The sequence below is a fragment of the Vipera berus genome (genome assembly GCF_964194415.1).
Source record: "Vipera berus genome assembly, chromosome: 1".
Lineage (NCBI taxonomy): Eukaryota > Metazoa > Chordata > Lepidosauria > Squamata > Viperidae > Vipera > Vipera berus.
Window position 1 is genome coordinate 45536379 of NC_138202.1, and position 23681 is coordinate 45560059.

The 23681-nt window shown below is 35.9% G+C and overlaps 1 pseudogene across 1 annotated transcript; it reads right to left on the bottom strand.

The window, feature by feature from the left end:
• Nucleotides 1-19934: 19934 nt before the first annotated feature.
• On the bottom strand, nucleotides 19935-22412 carry LOC308665402 (dual specificity mitogen-activated protein kinase kinase 3-like; annotated as a pseudogene). The gene is made up of 2 exons: nucleotides 22388-22412; nucleotides 19935-20580 (listed from the first exon to the last, which is right to left on the bottom strand). The product of its transcript is annotated as a dual specificity mitogen-activated protein kinase kinase 3-like (transcript).
• Nucleotides 22413-23681: the final 1269 nt, after the last annotated feature.

Below are 23681 nucleotides of genomic sequence, written 5' to 3' on the forward strand. Positions count from 1 at the left end.
GAGCAGCTGATCTTTTGTTCCTCTTGATTTTTTGTAATTTTCTTTTTGTTTTGCTGGATACAAATTGTTTTCCATCAGATGATTGAATACTGAATTTGCCAGTATTCTTGTAAAAAGATTGAACGTTGTTGGCAGACAAGTAATAGGGCAGTAGTTGCTTGCTTCTGTGCTCTTTTCAGGGTCTTTCATTATCAAGTATTTTCAACCAGCTGTTAACCATTCTTCACTTGTGGCATTGTGAAGCATTTCATCAAACTGAGTGGCCATGCGGTGATGGAAGCTGGTGAGGTGTTTCAACCAGTATCCATGCAGCTCGTCTAGGCCAGGTGCACTCCAGTTCTTGACCTTCTTTACTTGTTTTGCAACCGTATCAGTGGTTATTACAATATTCTCCATTTTGTTTTGTGTTGCTTGTTTTTGGATATCTTTGATCCAGGGGGCAGTTTTATTATGTTCCATTGGGTTTTCCCACAGTTCTTTCCAAAAGTTTAAGGTTTTTTCTTTACATGGTAGAACAGTAGTTTGGACTTTATTTTCATCAAGTGACCAATGTCACTTCTGTGTTTTCTTTGATGTGGTTTTCAATCTTTTCTTTCAGCATTTTCGCTAGATTACTTAGCTCTACACTTTTGAGTTGTTGCACAAGAGAGTCTTCATCCTGTGTGGTGGCTTCTTCCATTTGTTGGTCAGTTTATTGCTCAGTTTGTTCAGGTATTGGAACAATTTCTTCAGCCTGTTCATCTTCATTACTTGTTGTTTTCTTTTTAGCCAATGTTCCTAGATGTTGACTTTCCATATCTGTAAAAACTTTATTACGGATGATGAAATATCTTTGATCCATTAATTGTTGTTCAGTTACGTCACTTTCTGGGTCCTTTTCCTCCCACAGTTGCATCATTCTTTTTTGAAATCCCCTGGCTGTTAGTTCTGCCTGGTAGTAGCATTGGATGATTTCTCAATTTTCTTCGGTTGTCCAGGTTTTGCACTTTTGTTCCAGTTGCTTTATAGTTGTACACTCTGGTTCCCCAGCAGTAACACCTGAGCCCTGCGACCCATTTTTCGACAGATGTCCAGGAGCCATAGCATCTGACACGGTCCTTGTTGACCCGGGTGACGACCGATCCGGTAAGGAATTTTTTTAATTTCTTCTCATCATTGGTGATGGGAGGTGCCCGGGTTGGTTCATGGGGGTTAAGCCACTACCAATCCGAAGACCGGTAATCCCATAACCATAGAGACCGCACCCGATAGCTGTCCAGGCCCAACCATGGGTTGATGGGTTGTTGTTGTTGTTGTTGTTATTGTTGTTGTTGTTGTTGTTGTTGTTGTTGTTGTTGTTGTTGTTATTATTATTATTATTATTATTATTATTATTATTATTATTATTATTATTATTATTATTATTATAAAATGGACACCTAACATCAAAAACACCATTAAAAAAGCACAACAAAGAATGTTATTTCTGCACCAACTCAGAAATTTCAGACTTCCCAAGGAGCTGCTGATATACTGTAGTTCTACAGAGGAATTATTGACTCTGTCATCTGTATCTCTATTACTGTCTGGGTTAATTCTGCAACCAAACAAGACAGACACAGACTTCAATGGATAATTAGAACTGCATTAAAAATGCTACCAACCTGCCTTCCATTGAGGACCTGCATACTGCACAAGTCGAAAAGAAGACTGTGAAAATATCTACAGAACCCTCACATCCTGGACATAATTTTTTTTCAACTTCTACCCTCAAAACAATTAATAGGCATTGCACACCAGAACAACTAGACACAAGAACAGTTTTTGCCCCCATGCCATCACTCTGCTAAACAACTAATTCCTACAACACTGTCAAACTATTTAGTAAGGCAGTATTACTGTTATTCTTTTCATCTTTCCTATTACCTATCCCCTTAACTACTTATGACTATAACTTCATTGCTTGTATCTTAAGATTTATATTATTTATTTAGTTTCCTAGTATGATTTATGTTGATTGCTTATTTAGTATCCTATGACTATTATTAAGTGTTGTATCTTATGATTTATGATAAATGTATTTTTTACAATGACTATAATCATGATTTATCATTTATAGCTTTATGTACACTGAGACCTTATGCACTGAAGACAAATTCCTTGTGTGTCCAATCACACTTGGCCAATAAAGAATAAAGAAGAAGAGAAAAATGGTACTGTTTATTAAATATATCCATTCCTGCTCAGACATTCAAACAGGTGAACTTAGCAATGATTTAAGGCACTAACATCTGGGTTAAAATAAATGTATGACAAATAAAATTATACAATAATGTCTGTTATTTTTCTCCTACTCAAGGAGAAGATGCAAATGACACTTTCCAAAAGGAAAAAGCAGAGCGCTTTTTTTTTCCTTCAAAGAAAGATGAAGTTGTAGAGATTGGAGTCTTTAATTATCTGGCCATCTGTTGGAAGACAAACTCTGCCGAATATGGCCTTTCCAGAATATATCAGATTTGATTTCTGGAAACTTCCTCCAAAGGTTTTTTGTAGGCACAAGAAGGTTAGGTTTCTTTAACTAGAAACAATGCAATAAAGAATGCTTAATTCTGGAAACAGAAATAGCAAAAATATTGGGAAGAAATTTTCAATTGTAATCAATTTACATTTCTCTTAGAATAAAATTTTAAGAGAAGTATAAATGGGTTATAATTGAAAACTTTAATCATTGATTTTAATAAATCAAAGAAAAGATAAATTGAATATCGTGGCAGAAATAATAGGAAACAGGAAACATGTTCAAGCTGGGTGGGAGTTCTTAAAAAAGGAAAGATTAAAAGCATAATTACCAACTATCCCAATGAGGAGACAAGGAGTTCAATTAAAGAAATCTCTGTGATGGCAAAAAGTTTAGTGAAGATCAGAAAACAAAAAGAAAAGGATAAGTACAGGAAATGGAAGAAGGTCATAAAGGAATAGCACAAACAGGTGGTTTAGAACTGTAAAATTCTTGAAAGGAAAGCAAAAACTCTAGATGAGCAGAAGGGTATGAAAGACTTCTTTAGACATTTTCAAAGAAAAAAAATCAGTATATCAAATTTTCAATGATGAAGCAAAATGCTTACAGGTAGACCTATTCAACTTTTTTTGGGGGGTGGAATGTTCAATCATCTTTAACAAAAAAGTATGTGTTTCACCAGGAATTTGTAAAAAGCAGGATGAAAGGACAAGACTTAAATCTTTAGACTGATAGATAGTCAGGTAACATACCTTTATTTTGAAAGAATTTAAATTTCCAGGACCAGATGATTTACATTGGAGGATACTGACTGGTCTGGATGGATCATTATGTATTCTCTTTGAGAAATCTGGAGAATTGGTAAAGTGCCAAATGACTGGAGAAGAACAAAGGGCTCTCTGTCATCAATGAGGTAAAGAAGGAAGCTGCAGGAAGTCTAATATTGATACTGAAAAGATTAATGCTACTCATAGAGACTTCCACCTGAAATCTCTCCAAATAAATTGAATATTACTTGAAATTAGTGGGTATTTCAAAAAGTCAGTTTGGATTTTTCAGAAACAAATCTTACCCCATTTCTCAATCAAACAAAGGTAAAATATTATGGAAATGCCATAGACATGATATTCTTTGATTTTTTTTACATTTGTCAAAGTAACCCATGATATGCTGATTAGCAAATTAAATAACGAGTACTTATCAATGACTCTTCATCAAACTACAGAAAAATATCAAGTGAGTTATCACAAGGATCTGTTCTTGGCCCTATACTTGAATATTTACATTAATTAATTGGATGAAGAAGAGGAAAAAATGCTTTCCCCTAATACAGATGATTGGATATAATATCTAATTTCTAGGAAGACAGATATAACATTAAATGGTGAAATGAGCTGAAATAAGTGGGTTAAACTAAATTAAGATAAGTATAAGATAAGCACAAAGTCTTTGTAAAAAATAAGAAACAAATGCACAAATGCAGGATAGAACATATCAGGATTGGTAATAGTATTTGCAAAAAACGGCTTGATAATAGTGGATTAGAGACTGACCATGAGACTGTGTAGCCAAGAAAGAAAGAAAGAAAGAAAGAAAGAAAGAAAGAAAGAAAGAAAGAAAGAAAGAAAGAAAGAAAGAAAGAAAGAAAGAAAGGAAGGAAGGAAGGAAGGAAGGAAGGAAGGAAGGAAGGAAGGAAGGAAGGAAGGAAGGAAGGAAGGAAGGAAGGCAAATGCAATTTTAAACCTCACCAACAAAAGTTACCTATGAATGGAAGTCATTATTCTACAGTATTCTACTTTGGTCAGAACCCCCCTCATGTACTAGAAGAACATTTTAAGAAGGATTTTGAGAAATTTGAAAAGAGCATAAGAAAAGTAATGAAGATTATCAGGGGATTAGAAACTGAACCCAGGCAGAGATATGGAAGAGCTGGGTATGTTTGACTTTGAAAAAGACAAGTGCAGGGGAATATGTTAGCACTGCTCAAATGTGAAAGGAGGTCTCAGAAAAATGTTGACCTCTTCTTTCTTATTGCAGAGTGCAAGACATGGTATAATGGATTTAATTTACAGAAAAGCAGATTCTGATTAAATTCAAGAATGGAAGGGTCCATTTCGGCTACTGCTCAGTGAAGGAATCCAAATAGAAGTTTACAGATATATGACCATCTAATTTCTGCTTGGATACCAACCCTCTGGGTAATTGGTTCCACTGTCAAACTGCTCTTACCGTTAAGAAATTTCTTCTAACATGCAGTCAGAAGTTATGACAAATATCCTGTCTTCTACAAAAAGAGAGTTTGTATTTAATTATTCATTCTGCTCAGCAACTTGGTCCATTAGATTCTTATGCTCAGGAAAGTTGTCCTTGGCATCCCCACACTGTTTCACAACTTGATTTCAGTGAGTGATGGAAGAAGGCAAAGACAGTTATGTATCTGAAAATGTAGAAGACTATATTTAGTTATCAAGGAAGATTCTGCAGGAAAGAATTCCATAGAAGGGACAACTGAGCCGTGGTGGCACAGTGGTTAGAATGCAGTACTGTAGGCTGCTTCTGCTGCCAGCAGTTTGGCAGTTCGATTCTCACCAGTTCAAGGTTGACTCAGTAAAATGAGCACCCAGATTGTTGGGGGCAATATGCTGACTCTGTATACTGCTTAGAGAGGGCTGTAAAGCACTGTGAAGCAGTATATAAGTCTAAGTGTTATTGCTATAGAAGGGAATTCACTCATGGGGGAATGAGATTTATTTCTAATTACTTTGCAAGTCCAGATTTCAGATGAATCTGTCAGGATTCATTAATACCAGCAGAAAATATTTTATAACAGGCATTGAAATTTTGAAGCAATGCAACAATAAATATGGATTCTATTATATTAGGCTTCCTTTAGTGGGATATTCTCTTCATAGTCTGCATTTATTAAGAGAACTGACAACACCTTATTTTTGTTGTGTAATAAACTACAGCATTTCTGTGATATGTTTGCATTCTTTGCCAGAAACAAAATAAAACAGATGTGCAACTGGCCTCCAGCTTTTTAGATAAACCCTCTTTATCCAGCATTCTGCCTGACAAGAATTCCAATTTAGATAAACAGAGTTTCAGAAATAAACTAGAAAACCTGTGATGCTTTGGATCATCATTTCAGAGATAGTTCCTTAACTAAGTCGAGAAACCAAATGACCACAGGTGGACAAAAAAGCAGAGGGAATAGGAGAAAATTCCAATTTCCTATTGGGTGGGAGAAAGAGAGTGAGGGATTGCAAGACTGACTGGAAAATTGTCATTGTATATTCCCCAAATTTCATTCCCTTGGGAGTTATAAGTCTCATATGTTGGACATATTCTGTAAGTTAGCCCATTTGAGGTATCTTGGTTCAAAAATAGTTGCCCTATGATGCATCGTTCACTCAATTAAAGGCCATGACAGTGAGAGGTTTAGTAGTAAATAGATTGCAGAATGAAGCATGCATAGTTTGATACAGCTTTCAGTTTATTCCTTGTTGGCATGAAAGGGTTGAAGTAGATTGCCTCATGGTCTGTCTTTCTACAATTTCCCACGAGCTCTCTATGTTCTGCCTAATTTAACATCTTGTTTTATAATTAAACAGCCACTCTCTTATGGAAAATCTGCCTTGATTCTGAGGACTTTGAATACCAGATTGATAAAGAAACATGAGGCAAAAAGAAAAATTTCTGTCAAAGAACCAGAGGGAAGAAAATAAATATTAAGGTTGCATTAGTTTGGCCTTCTAACCAGTCTTCCAAGGTCAAATGCCAAAAGTTTGCAGATTTGTTAAAAAAACCGATCACATTTTGATGCACTCAAACTGAAAAAGTGGATTGATATAAAGAAATTTGAAACAGTTACCACAGAGAATCTGTCTTCAACTCCCATTTAAAATATAATGGAAAGTCAAAGATAGGAAATGACGGAAAGTAGCAGTAATTGATGCTACCTCTTCCTTCAGTAACAAATCTCAGTACCTTCAGAACTGAACACATCTTAGAAGTTGTGGCCCCTAATAGTATTTTATAAGTAGTGTAGAATACAAGGTATTATCATTCGGATATTAGAATTCACTTACTGTTTAATCTAGAACTGATAGCTAATATTCTAATATTTTGAAGCACTTCATTTGTAAATGTATTGTTTGGAGATACTGTATCTTCTGTTTTCATTTTTTCTCTGCAAGTTATGCTTGTGGATTCTTAAAAATAAGTCTGAAAGGTGAGAGATATACCTTAGCCTCTAAGAACTGTATCTGGATCTTTGCTGGATCAATTTCAGCCTGTCATAGAAGGACATTTCATCACTTATTTTTATTTATTTTGTATTGCTTTTAAAATAGTGAGAAAAAGGAAATGGGAAAAATAAAACAAAGATACAAATGCATATATTGTCAAAGAAAAGACAAATCACATCTAAAGTGCTTTTAAAAGAAAGAAAGGTGAAAGAAAAAATGTATATCATTTTAACAGTAAATAATTCCAATTCTATATAGACTTGTCTAAAGCAATAATTATGTTATAAATAATATATATATTTCAAGTACATTAATATAATTACTATGTTTATAAGTAAGTCTCAAATTTAATGATGTTTGTCCATAAAAATATACATTTTATAAGCAATCTGCTCATAAGTGACAAGTACAATCAGGTCTTCAAGCCATTGAGTGAAAGAGGTCTTAAATTTATCTTTCCAACTATGCAAAATCAGTCTTTAGTTGTAATAAGGGTATGGAGAATCCATTTATATTGTCCAATTGTCAAATTCCAAGCATTAGGTATTTAGTTCAAAAGATTATTATTATCTGAAAATTTTAGCTTTTGTCACACAGTTATGTTTATATTATCCAGTACTTTCTTCCAAAACGTAGTACATGTAAGACATTATTAAAAATTCTTTGGAGAAAGCGTGAGAGGTTACATCAATTTGATATGAAGATCCTAAGCAATGAATGGAGAAAGTGTGAGAGGTTGTTATATTGCCTAGACTGGGAAAGTGTTTTAATTTCTATAGCAAGAGTGTCAATGGACCTCAAATTATAACATGTACAATACAAATATTTAGAATGTATTGGATTCCATTAAGTTTATACAGAAAAGGACAGTGAAAACTGCATAATTTTTTTTCTAAACACACATTTTTACCATGTCTTACACTTAATATTTTTACCCTTCTGCTTTGATGAGCAGATACTTGTGACTCTGCAAGACTGGCCAGGCAGATGATTATACAGCCTACCCAAATTCTTTTATGGACTAGGGGAAATTTAATTGAGACACTTGTCAAGATAGCTGCAAGGCTTTTCATTAAGTGACTTTGCTTGGGTTGATTCACATAGAATAAGAAAGCCAAGGCTACTGAAAAGTAATTTATCTTTGGGCTTTTGCAATTTATATTGATAATAGAAAAGATAAAGACAGTTTGCTTATTGGATTCCTTTCTCGTGGTCCATGGATATGCATCCAATTGAAGATTTCAAATGCTATAGCATGTCTTCTGGATTCTATTGGCAGCTGCCAGGCACCTTCTGGAGAGAGTTCTAATAGGCAGTAAGTTTTTGCAGATGTTGACACCTCTGTGCCCTTGCCTGACTGTTTTCCCATGCAGATATTGTCAGCTTTTTCCTGATGGAAAAGGAGACACTACTTTATTTCTCTGTGTAAGGGAGAAATAAATCCATTAGTGTTTGTAGCCTGTCATTGGAGAATGTGTCATCCACCAGTATAAACTACAAATTTGTCAGATGGTTCAGCAGTCCTAGAGACAACTAAGAGACAGGAGGTAGATAGGGATTGTGCTGGCATTTCAAAGACCTCATCATTCTCAGGTCAAATGTTTCTATTTCTCAGGAAAAACAAAATTGATACAACCAAGGTAATCATCATAAAGTCTGCACTAAGAAGCAACAGTGTGCTGAAATTTTAACCTAATGCAGCCTTGAGATTCAGAAGTTCAGAATCTACTGCTGTATAACCTCTGGGTCAGGAATGACATTTCAACCATTGTCCCTTTAACCACAACCATATTTGCATGTTCCTGTTGCTTCAGTGTGTGTATTTATTGCATTTATATCCTGATGCTATCCAAAGACTCTTGATTGCTTACGTAATATGAAAATGTTAATTAAACATCCATGGTATGTATATCTAACATGACAATTGAATATGTACCTTATAAAATCATACTCTAATAAACCATACCAGCAACTACATGTATAAAAAATATAGAAATAAAGACAAAAATGGTCTAAGTCATGAACTTAGTGGAAATTCTCTTTGAAACACCTGAGTATTCATCTCCCTTCTGAAAATCTTCAGGGAATATGGATCATTAAGCATTTCTGAAGGGTCAAAATGGACAACTTCACTTGTATTCTCTCCTGCTCACAGCAAATGCCCTTCACTCATATTTTCATGCTCTGAATTGAAAGTAGGGTTCTGTGGCTTTTACTGATTCAAGTGTTGCTGTCCAATTTGCTTGCTATGCTGTACATGCAGCTCCAGAGCCATGGCAACCCATGGCTCTGGAGCTGCATGCGGCTCTTTCAGCCTTCTCCTGCGGCTCCCAGTTTTCCTCCACCATTTGCAGAGAGAGAGACAGAGAGAGACAGAGGCACTTGTGCTTCTCTCCTCTCTCTCTCTCTCTCTCTCTCTCTCTGTGTGTGTATAAAAAACAGAGTGGCCTCACACTGTTCTCCAAGAAGCTGACAAGCTTATTGGGCGGGGCTCCTGCCTTTGCTGCATCTCCACAGGAAGCAGGAAGCAGCAGAAAGCAAGGCAGGAGAGCCAGCCCAATAGGGATGTGTGTCATCTTGTCTGAGAACAGTGTGAAGCCAGCTTGCCAGGTGAGCAGAAGATTGGAGAGAGGGAGAGGGGGGGGAAGAGAGAGAGGGAGGGAAAGAAAGAGAGGGAGAGAGAGGGAGGGAGAGAGAGAGAGAGAGAACTCATTTACAGCAGCCTCTATTTCTTTTTAATCAAACTCTTCAATCAAGTTCCCCCCATGAGGGCACACGTGCACACACACATGCACACAAGTTTTGCAGCTCCCAGTGTTTTGTTTTCTCTGGAAAATGGGTCCAAGTGGCTCTTTGAGTGTTTAAGGTTGCCAACCCCTCTTCTAGACCAACCATTATCGAATGGGGTTCCATGGAATCCAAGAGGTTTGTAACAAGGTTGCTAGGATTCTGTGAGAGATTGTGATTTTAAAAGATCATTAAAAAAAACCTTTGTAATAGTAGCACTATTAGTGGTAGGAATTTTTATACACTGTGACTCAGCTTACTAATCATCTTAACATTCCATAAGCTATAAATATAATACATTTTATGCAGAGTTTTCCTGTAATCTGAAAATTATTTCAAGAATTTCTCCAGAGGTTAAAAAAAAATGTTGAGAATGTCTATTCTAAACAATTCCTTCACTTTGATTGGTAACTGCACAGAAACAGAAATGTTTGACATCCTGGGTCAAAGGACACTCGTCTATAGTTCTCTAATCTCTGCTGTAGCTATTATTACCAGAATCTTTCAGTGGTTTAATGATTATAACTCTTATCTGGCATGTAGAAAGCTGTTGTTTCAAATGTAACACAGATTTTAATTACTATTTTTCCCAAGCTATCTACTTTTCCATAGTGTTTTTTTATGTTGTTGCTATTATTACAACAACAGTGGGAAAATAAGTAAATCAGATAAAGAAAAATTGTAATAACAACAACCTAGCTCTGCTGATTTTTAAACAGGTGGCAAGAACTATAGCCACTAGAATACCAAAGATTCTAGTAATAATACTAATAACATTTAGGTAATTTTGGAAAAATGAAATAATGGAGTTTTTAAAGTTGGTTGTAATGTCTTCATTTATGTAGATTTTGTTACCTTCACTTTCCATATGTACATTTAAGTATATATTCCTATATTTTATGTGTATGTCTGTTTATATCTCTCTGTGTGTACCCAAGAAGCTTCAATGTCCAGAAACATCTATGGAGATTCTCAATCAATCCAGGTCATGGTTGTCCAAAAGGTGTTTTTTTGTCAAAAGGCAAATAGACTTTTTTTTTCTTTGAAAATGTTTCACTTCTCATCCAAGAAGCTTTTTCAGTTCTAAATGATTGAAGGGGAATGGAATGATTTATATTCTTTCAAGTCGTCTGGTTGTTAGCACTCTGAGGACTGGTTACTAGCTCTCTGAGAGTTATTAAGGCAATTTAGGGGTTTATCTGTGTCCTCAGAGTGACCTGAATCAGAGTACAAATGGGTGTGGAACCTTGCTGAAAGGAGTGCTGAAAAGACTGTGTTGTAAACTGGAGATAGGTGGTGTCACATCCCTATGCCTCTATTGAGGAAGGGTTGCTCAATTTTAATTAACATGCCAAATGCACAGAAAGAAAAATGCACAGAAGAATTACATGAAGTTTGCAAGACTATAAACTAGTTGCAATTTTTAATTCAAGTTGTGAGTTCAGTTAAACGACGTGAATATGAGCCTAGCAGCCTCATTTTGGTGATAAGCAAACATTTCTGTACAATGTGACAAGATGAAACCACCACCACTACTCAGATAAATTGAGAATAAATGGATGTCTTGCAATTTAATGATTTCATGAGTGAGATTTTCCCTTAATCTTAAAGTGTGTTCTTTAATCTCCTAAGGCTTTTTAAGTCTCCTGTGTTTTTGTTTGTTTGTTTGTTTTCTTCTTTTTTTGGTCATAAGACCACTCAGAGGGCACTCTCACAGCTTTTCCAAGAAGTAACCCATATAAAGAGAGACTGGTCCCATTCACACTTGGAGATAGAAATTTAAAAAATGAAGTTTCACTTTTGGACTTAACAAGAGAAGAGAAAAATTATCTTAAAATACATATAAGCTATATGTTTGTGGCCAAGGGTCTCTCTTTTTTAAAATTAAGAAAAAAAACATGCCAGTTTCATGAACTTGGTGAAGGGAACTGCAGAGGCCACAGGCCAATGTGGGTAAATGAAATACAGCCTGAATGCTTTTGATGGTTTATCCCTATCTAAAAAAAAACCAAAAAAAACAACTAGCAATGTTTCCATTGAGGTCTAAATATGTCTGCAGAGAGAGTTTTCTTGACAGTAAATCTGCTCATTACCAAGCACAGGAGTCGTTTCATTGGTGAAGATGAAATTACTTAGTGGTTTAAATGGAATTTATTCTAGCCATTGGACTGCTGAAGTATTTCATCAGATGTAGACGGGTTGAGAAGTCTTTCATTTCAAACAGGAGCATATTCCTCTATTTCTATTCAGTTCAGGTTCTAACCTGCAGCTGGTTTGATTTTGCAATCTGGTCTACTTCTGCATAGATATTTACCCATGACTGTATTTCTTACATACTTGTTCAGTCACTAAAATGTTTTAAATAACTCATTTTTTTTCTCAAATATTGCATTTAAAAAACTATTTCTTTGTCTGTTCTTTTATAGGAAATGGTCTTTTCAAACAACATTTAATTAAAAAGCAAACTGAAGACAGGACAAAGCTGGATGTCTAGAATAGACAAGACACACATACAGAGAGAAAGAGAGAGAGAGAAAGAGAGAAAGAGAGAGAGAGAGAGAGAGAGAGAGAGAGTCCTGTTGTAGTTTTTTAACCACCATAACAAAATAGAAAAGGAAATCTCAATTCATAGGAATTGCTGTGACTCATAGTAAGCAATCACCCAGACAGAGAATAACTGTCAACCCATTTTCTTGCCAACCTAAATTCACACATGCCAGTTGCACAAATTCCTTTTATGTAAAAATGGGGCATTTGTCTTTATAACAGTTGGATAGTTTATAATGAAAGTGTAATCAAAATGAATTTTTGCCAGGTATCCATCATCACTCTCATTAGTAACATAATGAACAATTTAGGCCTTTGATTATTGTGGGTGAGGAAGGAAAAATGAAATAATTAAATCAATTATGATTGTTTGCATTCTGTTTCTAGTGTTTAGTGCCATTTTATATCATTTTGTAATAATTTAATAAATAGATATCTTTTCTGATCCACACCCATTGGAACCAATTCTTATGAGATACTATTCTTATACATTTCCAACATTCTTGTTCAGAAATCCTACCTCTTTTCTCTTGCCTTTTTTGGTCCCACCAGCCTTGCCTCCACATTAGGTGCCTGGGCAGTGTAACAGGGGAAAAAAGTTTTTATTTTAATTGTAAGTCATTTTCTCTTTTCACTATAAGTTTCTCAGTTCCTCTCCAAACAATTACAGGGATGTAACTATCCAAAGAGCATTCAGCCCATGAGTTGTCACTGTGTGTTAAAGCAGGATTCTTTATTCTTTGAGTGACTGATAGGAAAGAATAAGAAGGAGCATCAGAAATGTAATCATGTCACCTAGTGGGTTGGATGAACAACTAAAAGGGAAAAGAGGACAGAACAGAATCAATCCATCTATCTCAGACTCATGTTTTCCTTGTTCACTCATATATATCAATCACAGGAAAGCAATACATTGGAACTACAGTCCTTTGAATCTTTCTTTGAAAAGATTTGGCCAGTAGTGGGATGAAGGAGAATAAGCTAAGACTGAATCAAGAAAATAAAGAAATTCCTTGATCCTTGTGTGAAGGTTGGGTTCAATCTGTGCACCCTCCCCATGATCCCAATTGGCTTCCTAAGAATACTTCCTTTAGACTAGCATACACTGTCTCCAAATACTATTAGTGGAAATTAGCACATTTGCAATCTACCTGCCTCGATCATTTTAGAGACAAACCACAGTCTTTGTTATATCACACTTAGAATATGGTAGCCCTGCTTTCTGTAGGAATACTTTTAAATAGTGGCCAGAAACTTCAGTTGGCTAGGACATGTTATGGTGACCATTTAAGTCTGATTCTGAAAAATTTGCTCCAACTGCCATTTAATTTCTAGACTCAGTTCAGTGTGCAAGTTCTAACTGTCAAAGCTTAAATAGCTCAAATCATGAGTAGCTAAGTAATATCATTGTGAACTAGCCCAGATATTAAGATTTCAAAGAGGATCTATCTGGAGGACATCCACTGCTCCTCACTGAAGGAGATCCACCGGTCAGAAACAAGGAAGATCTCTTCTTCTAAATGAAAGTAGTATTGCTTCAGAGATAGGATTCATTCCCACCTTCTCAGTGTTTTGGAATGGACATCCAACAATTTGGCCCTTTAAAATAACACTTTATGAGGTAATATATTCTACAATGCTGTTATAATATTGTTTTGGTATGTTGTTAAAGCTTTCTTTTCCCCTCCTTACAATTTTGTGTAAACTGTTGTGACATTTGTTAAAAGGAAGTATATATCTAAATGCCACAAAACCAAATATGGGTATAAATGATACCATTAAACAAGTATTTCTGTCCAATGCTCATAGAAGAAGGAACATGGCGGTAATGATCACTGGTGTGTGCCTATGTTTGTTTTATTTTTCAGTTACTTTCCTACCCTTACATTCTAGTTTCTGGTCTTATCCCTACTATTAAAACATACAGAATAAAAAAAAACAAGTATAAAAAAATATCCATATTCTTCCCATGGGTATCCACAGCTTTTTGCCACTCTGCAAAGGGTAGGGAGGCTGATTTGTAATTCCTGTAATTTTTTCAAACATCATCCACTTCTATTTCAGTTAAACCTGAAGGGAATTCAAACATGGATATGGTAGATTCATTAAGAGCTCCTCTTTCTGCTCCAAGACAAAACACTGTTTTAGGTTCTTGCTGCTCAAAGTGCTCAATTTCTTTCCCCATTCAAGCATGCTGATAATTGGCTGCATTTTTCCTAGGTCCCTAACAACAAGAATATTTTATTTAACTATGAAGCTGTTGGTATTTCAATGTTCTAACTATCTGCTTATACAAATAAATAAATGTGAGTGGCAAAAGATGTTTAATTTACTCTTGGGTAATGAATACATCTGGGCAAAGTATGATACAGAACTGTGGACTCGCATACATGGCATAACCTGCTACTAACTCAGCATGGGACTCCCTATCTTCCATAAGCAAACATCAGTTTGACATTATACATGTATACATACATATTCTATATACCTAAATGAATAGTCATACAGATAGAGGCAATTGAGAAGAAAGGCAATGTCTATAGTAGTTTATTTAAAAATGAAGTATGGCAGATGGCATACACAGTAGGAGCAGAAATGTAAGCGATTTGAGGTAATTCTCCACAATTCTTCATTCCCATGTTCTCTAAATCTGTTCTTACGAGCTCTCTGAAATTTGCATGAAAGGAGTGGAACATTCTTCTATATATTTAGTTAGGAGGTGACTAATAGGTGCCCTGCTTTCCATTGTACAGTGATCTCCTGCGCAAGCTGCATTGGCTTCCGGTTGCCCTCCGGGTGCGATTCAAGGTGCTGGTAATTACCTTTAAAGCCCTACATGGCTTAGACCTGGGGTACTTGCGAGACCACCTGCTGCCATTGTCAACCTCCCATCGCCCGGTTTGCTCCCACAGAGTCGGCCTCCTCAGGGTTCCGTCGGCTAGGCAATGCCAGCTGGCGACCCCCAGGGGGAGAGCCTTCTCTGTGGGTGTGCTGAACCTCTGGAATGAACTGCCTCCGGAGCTGCAGATGGCCCCTGACCTTTGGTCCTTCCGCCATGACCTGAAGACATGGTTGTTCCAACAATCGGGCCTGGACTGTCTATGGTTTTAAATTTGGCTTTTATTGGGTTAAATAAATTGTCATTTATTTATTACATCCATTGTTTAATTCTTTTTAAAATTTTGTACTTTATGTTTTTTATTTTTTTATTGTTGTGAGCCGCCCTGAGTCCTTGGGGAGAAGGGTGGCATATAAATTTAATAAATCTAATCTAATCTAATCTAATCTAATCTAATCTAATCTAATCTAATCTAATCTCTCAGGTAGCTGTCTGTAAAATCCTTACTTTCTCTACTTTCATTAAACAATAAAAGGTCTCATAAAGATTATACTAATTAGGTTTTGATACCAGGTTACTTAATTTGTCTTGATCCATTTTATCTCAGCTGGTTTTGCTCTTTCTATGTTCTACATATTGATTCTTGTTATATGCTTTTAATCTGTTTTAATGTACTCTGAAATCTTGTATGCCTAGTCTGTCATTAAAGACAAGGTGTAAATCAAAACTCAGTAGCACTTGTGTAAGAATAGATTTAAATAGAAAAAAAAACCCTTGAGTATCAATTTAGATTATGGGTGCACAGGCATATCTATAAAACATTGTTTTAGGAAATACGGTGTTTATTTTATCATAAAACATTAAGTGCTAAGAACATAATTAATTTTGAATTTCATTAAATCAGACATTTATTGTCTTAAAATGTAGGATATATAGTGCATTAGTATTGCTGAATTCATGATTTAATTGTTTATGTACTTCATACTTACTCTCTAATGTTAAATTTTACTTTGATCCCAGATTTTTTTGTTTCCTTCAGAGAAATCACACAAGTAAAACATTTAATCTTCCTGCATATTCAGCAGTGGAAATTAATGTTTCTATGACTAAAAATTCAGAGAAATAAAAGGAAATGGAAAGAAGTTAATTCGGTTACTAAATGAACAATAAATATCAGAGGAAACATATAATAGGAGAGGGGTTGTTGGAATAGCTTGGTAATGGCTGTCTCTTTTTTTTAACCACCTAAATTTCAGAATTCTGGTTGGGCAAGGCTTTAAAGCTCTAGGAAAAAACCTGGCTCTCACAAACCCTGATTAGTAAAAACAGTAAGGGACTGTGAAGAGCTCCAAAAGATCTCTAGCATTAAAGGAAAAAAAAAAAACATCAAAATGACAGATGCCATTCAATGTGAGCTGATTGACATAGGTGCCAAAAATCCTATCTGCTCATTCAAATTAATGAGATCAGAACTAGCACTGACTGATGGGGAAAAAAGAGATATCTTGAAATAGCAGTAAACAGCTCAATGAAGCTGTCAACATCCCTTGTAAAAATGGCCAACAGTAATAATATATTGAAAATAGAGATGCCAATATCAAAATGCCTTTAGGAAAATCAATGCTGCAACTGAATCTGGAATACAGTGTGCAGTTTGGGTTGCTGCACCTAAAAAAGGGTATAATGGAACTAGAGAAGGTTCAGAGGAGAATATTAGGAGGAACAAGAGACTGGAGCAGCTTCCTTATGAGGAAAGGCAATGACTTTTGGGGCTTATTAGTCTAGAAAGGGGACATAATTGAGTGTGCAAAACTATGCGTGATGTGGATCAAGTAGAGAATAAGAAAGGTTGCAGGAATTGAGTATGTATAGTGTAATGAAAAGAAGGGCTAAGCGAGACATAATAGCAGTTTCAATATCTAAGAGATTGCCACAAAGAGGAGGGGTCAACCTATTCTCCAAAACACCTGAAGGCAGGACAAGAAACAATGGTTGGAAACTAATCAAGGAGAGACCCAACCTAGAAATAAGGAATCATTTCCCGACAGGAGAACAATTAATCATTGGAAAAGCTTGCTTTCAGAAGTTGTGGCTACACCATCACTGGAAGTTTTTAAGAAGATATTGGACAATTTCTCCTGCTTGAGAAAACTAGAAAACCTCTAAGTTCTCTTCCAACTTAAGAGCCTTGGTGGAGCAGTGGGCTAATGCCTCCTTAAGTAACACCAGCTGCCTGCAATTAGTGCAGGTTCGCATCCCACCAGGCTCAAGGTTGACTCAGCCTTCCATCCTTCCGAGGTAGGTAAAATGAGGACCCAGATTGTTGGGGGCAATTAAGCTGACTTTGTAATAATGCCGCTTGGGGTGTGTGTGTGAAAGCCCTAATAAGCAGGCATATACATACTGTAGAATGAAGGCTACTGCTAAGTTTGTAAGCCGCCCTGAGTCTTCGGAGAAGGGCGGGATATAAACGGAATTAAAATAAATAAATAAATAAATAAATAAATAAATAAACTCTGTTATTTCCCCCCCCCAAAAAAAAAAGATACCCTAACCAAAGTTCAGACAATGAAACTGAATCCTGGAAGAATCAGGACAGACTGAAATATTTTAAATGCAATGCATAATTACACTTTGCAGTTCAATACCATGAGGTATGATGCCGTCTACCAACTTGGTTGGATTCAGAGTGGCTTTGACCAATTCACAGAAGTCACAGAGATCAATGGCTATTAACTTTGATGAAAGTCCGATTGCTCCTGTGGGCCATCTGCTGGGAAACTATTTAACTAAATGGGTCAAAAGTCCAATCCATCACAGTACCCCTTGTACTCTTATGTCTGGTGAATCTTAGAAATTACATTATTTTATATTATATTGTACAACTATCTCTGAATATTCTCTTCATATGTACTTGTCAGAGGTGTCTCTTTTCCTGTATAGGTAATCCTTGACTTACAATTATAATTGGGACTGGAATCTTGATCATTAAGCAAAACACTCATTAAGTAAGATATACTTGTGATTGCTTCTCTAAACATCTACAATCCTGGCACTTCCTGTCATGGTCATTAAGCAATCTCCAAGATTGTTTAGCAGAGTACCAGGTAAGGAGTGCAGGTGTTTCTGGAGATGGGGGAGACCCTGGGAGACGCCACTCAAGAGCTGAAAATCCACTGTACTGAAATCCAGGCAGGATTTTCAGCCACTGAGCAATTTAAAGAGCTTTCTATGGTATGCATCAAATCTCTTTTCATACATGTTTTCTCCCTAAAAATAACCACCCTCCTCTAAAAATGTATTTTTTCAAATAAAATATGCTGTCTACTCATTGGTTTGAAAATCCATTTCAGTGGGTTGTACTGCTTAGACATGCAACACAAAATCTGGATAAATGAGAAACCAAAAGATAATTACATTCTAATCAGCATGTTAGTCCAGGAAGTGTAAATCAGGATAATTCATTTAAAAAGTTAGACCAAACAAAACTCTCAATTTCCTTATTGCAGACTAGGAAAACCTCAGACAAATCTAACTGTAAACCTCAGCTAATTCTTTTGACATGTTAAAAAGCAAACAGAGGGAAAGAAAACTCTTCCTACTGTACTTAGTCCATGTGAACTCAGCAAGGCATCAGGAAGTGAGCACAAGCAAGATTAGGAAAGAATCCACTGAACATTCCTCTGGCTTGAATTGTGTTGCTTGCTTTGCCTTCACAAAACTTGGAATAGTAGCCATTCTGAGAGCTAAACTGGTAGTCTGGGATATCAGTTCTGTTAATACAGTAGTTAAAGTATTTAAATATTGTGAATCAAGAACAGACAAGTTTGCATATCAGTCAGAGGTTGCAATAAAGTGGATTTACATAAATCAGCAACATTGATATTTTTTTTCTTTTTAACGTATGGTATACATAGCCAGGGAAGTCTACAATGCCTTTTACCCCAAAGTAGTTCTGGAAGCCTAAGATTGCTAGTTCATTTTGTTCATGCATGTGCGCTATCCACAGTACACTGCAGGGGGTGAACTAGCTTTGCACCAGTTGGCTAGCAGCATTTGGGGAATGTTGGGTCACTTGGGCTTTCTTTTGCTGACCTTGCCTCGCATCCAGGCAGGTCTGGTGATGGCTCCCAGTTCTGCATGGAACCTTGGTAGCTTTTCCCACCAGAGTGGTACCTATTTATCTACCTGCATTTCACATGCTTCCAAATTACTAGATGGGCAGGAGCTAGGGGCAAATGATAGGAGATCACTCTGCCATGGGATGCTGTGGGCTCTAACCTCCAGAGTGCTGACCATCTTTGGCAGACAAATGCAGCGTCTTTAAGCTGCTGTGCCACTGTGTCCCCTCCAGTTATAACAACACTGATTATTGCTTGTAGTATTAACAACTCTTTTTCTTTTTCTTTCTTTATATTCAACATAGGAGAATTTTGCAATAGTTTTTTAAAAGAACTTTTTTTAAAAAAAATAGCTTTCAAGATGATCAGCGTGCTTATGTTGCTTTCATTGAAAAGACATCACTTTTTTGTTTCAAAATATCTCTTTCAATTTTTCTTAAGTACATTCTACTTTTGTGATAGTTTGGGCTTTCTGGCTGTAACCCAACCAATTGCATTAAATAAATCTTTGTATTTAATTTTGTAATAACCCTGTTAATTTAAATAACTCCATCATATCATTGCTTAATCATCTATGACTTTTCTCCTGGCAATAGTATATGGCTAATAGTCAAAAAGGTATTGCAAGCCAACAAAATAACTGTCAGAGTCAAAAAGCTATGGTTTGTAAAAGTCTATATATTATTTTGTATGAAGTCAGAATTTTGCTTGTAATATTTCAACCATAAAAAGCTGATATATAACTTCAGTTGTGAAAGCATTTGCCTTTTATTCAGGAATAGACTTACAAGGCACAAATACTGCTGATTCTATTCTGAAAGTTCAGATGAATAATGGCTTTTGTGATATTCCAATGTTTTTACAGAGATTTTAAAGAGATTATTTATTTTATTTTATTTATTAAATTTATTCACTGTCCATCTCACTTTTGTCACTCTGAACTCTGATTTGTTGATCAAGATGTTGGATGGCTTCACATCTCCATGAATCACTGACAACTTACTGTGGAGATGCTCCAGTGCTCGCACAATAGACATGGCTATTTTTCCCAGGATATCTTCAGGAATGGTCTTCTTTTTCTCCAGAACCTTCTTGTGAATTTTATCCAGAGATATGTCCATCAATTCCATGCCGATCCAGACATCATCTTTCTGAAAAGAGCTCCATAAAAAGTGACAATGTAGAAGCACTCAACTGTCCTCATGGAGACATCCAGATCCACCAACAGTCCCTTCTGCTCCTGAGTATTCACAGTGGCTCGGATCGTCTTCACAGCCATGATCATGTTGCTCTTCATGTGATGTTCTTTCTCCACAACTCATAAGCACCTGTCCCCAGTTTGGAGATGCTCACCAAGTCATCAGCCTCAGCTTCAAAGTTCTTTTTTTCCAGTGGTGATAAAAGTCCTGGAATCCAAATTCCTTGGAGATGTTGGAGGGACAGACAACTGTTTATTAATCAATGGCAGTCTTAAAAAGGGTGGCCTTTTCTTCTTTGTTCCAACTTTGCACTTTTCCAAGGAACAAGCATCATAAATTACTTAGATGAGAGAATTCATAAATGTCTTAGATGAGGGAATTGAAGGGAAACACCACACTGACAGGAGTAGCCAACATCCCAGAAGACAAACTCAGGATCCAAAAAGATCTTGACAAACTTGAACAATGGGCCCTATCCAACAAAATGAGTTTCAATGTGGAGAAAAGCAAAGTTTTACATTTAAGCAGGAAAAATCAAAGGTACAAGTACAGATAGGCAAGATCTGGTTCAAAAACAGTAACTGTGAGAGGGACCTTGGTGTCCTAGTGGATGATCACTTGACTATGAGCCAGCAGTGTGCAATAGCAACCAAAAAAGCTAATACAATCCTGGGCTGTATAAATAGAGGCATAGAATCAAATTTGGAAAAAATTCAGAGAACAGCAACTAAGATGATCAAAGACCTGGAGACTAAAACATACGAAGAACAGTTGTGGGTCTTAGGTTTGGCAGTCTAAAGAAAAGAAGAAATAGGGGAAACATGATAGCGATATTCCAGTACTTGAGGGGCTGCCTCAAAGAAGGAGGGGGGGTCATGCTATTCACCAAAGCAAAGGTGAAAGGAGGAAAGACCAGAAACAATTAATGGAAACTGATCAAAGAGAGAAGCAACCTGGAATTAAGGAGAAACTTCCTGACAGTGAAGAAAATTAACCAGTGGAACAGCTTGCCTCCAAAAATGGTGGACACTCCATTATTGGAGATTTTTAAGAAGACACTAGACAGTCATTTGTCTGAGATGGTGTAGATTCTACTGCTTGACGGGGGGGGGGGGGTGGGGCTGGATTAGAAGACCTCCAAGGTCCCTTCCAGCTCTATTCTATTCTATTCTATTCTATTCTATTCTATTCTATTCTATTCTATTCTATTCTATTCTATTCTATTCTATTCTATTCTATTCTATTCTATTCTATTCTATTCTATTCTATTCTATTCTAGCAAACTTCACACAATGTCTTGCAGGGATGACTCTCCTTTCTATAGCTGTCATGTATAGATTATAACAGTTATATGTTTAAATTCTTACAGTTATAACTGTCATGTATAGATTCAAGAGTTAAAAAAATATATTCAGGGGTCAGCCCCTCTGGTACTAAAATCTTGAAGTAGAAATTGAGTTCCATACATTAATGTTTTTTTTTAGCAGTGGGATGTGATACCTTGATGATCACAAGCAGCTTGGGATCTATATTAAGAAAATATAACGCTGATGAGCAAAGAAGAAACAAGGTTGCACAAGTGAAGCAAGGAAAAGAGGATGGTGTGAGTTTTGAAAAATAGCTAAAACCATGTGCTGAGTTTTCTGTCAAAAGCATTCATCAATCACAGAGAATTTCCCACTGTTTTATAAGTGACTTCTAACATGGCATTTTCTAAAGTATCTGCAATAGTGTGAGTGTTTGCAATGTTCCATATTTTTTACTTATTGTTTTCAATTTTTAAACTTTCAAAATGGAAAAAGGTTTTATATGGTGAAATATAGAAGAGGTAGAGGTGACCAATCTACTAGTTGTTTATTGATTTTTTTGTTTGTTTTTTTTTTAATTTATAAGCAGCTCCTGTCATCAATAAGGTAACTCTAGATAAAACCAAGCCTGAGTTGAGGACGAAAATTATCTGTCTTTTAATGTGTGGAGTATTTATTCCTTGCTTTACTTTAATCCCACTGAATACAATACATTTTATATTAATGGGAAACATTGATTCCTACACCAGCTGTCTGAAAGTTTAGAATTATGGCCATGGAACTGCATCAGCAATGTAGCTCAGCATATCAATATCTTTGCCAAACAAGGAAATGCCTTACCAACAATGGTGGCACACAAGTGCATTAATAGTGCATAAGCTGACAAATGGACTATGCAAAGCTTCCAAGAGGTGCTTCACTTCAATGAAAGTTTTGCAAATGAGATCCTCCCACTTTTAAAAGTGAAGTGAAGTGGCCATGTTCCTTCAATTGATGCAGCCTAAAGTTTCAATAGCCAGAAAAAATTTCTGTGCTGGTGCAATGAAAAAGCATATTCTGGCTAAGTTACTGATCATCTCATCTCCACAGGAAATACTATCTGGTCCCTACACTGCATCAGATATAGATGAACTTAGAAATAATTGTCATTTAAATACAAATATAGAACAATTCACTACAATGTGGAAGTTCATGATCTATGAATCTTTTTTTTAATTAAAAAGTTTTACAATACATTTTATCTTTAACAAACCCCAAAAAAAGAAAAAAAAACCCTCCCAACCCCCTCCCCTCCCACCCTCTTCACCCTCCCCAACCCCTCCCTTTCCCCTCCCCCCCCCCGCTTCCCAGAGCAAAACACAGGGTATAAAAATACAAGCAATCATGATCTTACGCAAACAATCCTAAACTATTCAAACTATCAAACTTTAACTCATATAGGTAAATTCCAAACATACATATATATATCATATCAATGATTATTCAAATACAAAATAATACCTTCCAATCTGATACCCAATAAAAACAATCTCAAATAAACCAATTTATATCAATTGTCTAAAACTATTCCTCATTCCAACTAAGCTTTAAATTCACATTATCCTAATATGTTATACAACTTAAAATACCATAGATTACTTTCCAAACTTAAGAAATTTTTATATAATCACATCATTCTTATATTCTTATATTCTATTACCTATTGCAATATTACCCATAAAAATATTACCAATTAACTTCAATCACAAAGAAAACAATTTATATCAATTTTATAAAACTATTCTTCTGTCCAACTAAAAGCTTAAAATTTTTCATCCAAATAACAAATCATAACCTACAGAATATCAATAAACACTACTACAAATCTTCCCAATTAACTTTTCATAATCATCTTAGAACTAAAGCAACACGAAATAATACATAATTATTTTATAAGGGTAAAAAATATATCCCCAAATAAGTCCTTCTAGCAATTCCAATTCCCATAATCCTTATTGCATTATTGTCTCTTACAGTTATGTGACTAAATCTTCAGGCTTGATTCATTCGTCCAGAAGTAGCACGCCTCTTCCAATTTCTGGCCTTCTCCAGTGATAATGAAATTTGACCCACTCCTGTATCTTTCACATCTGCC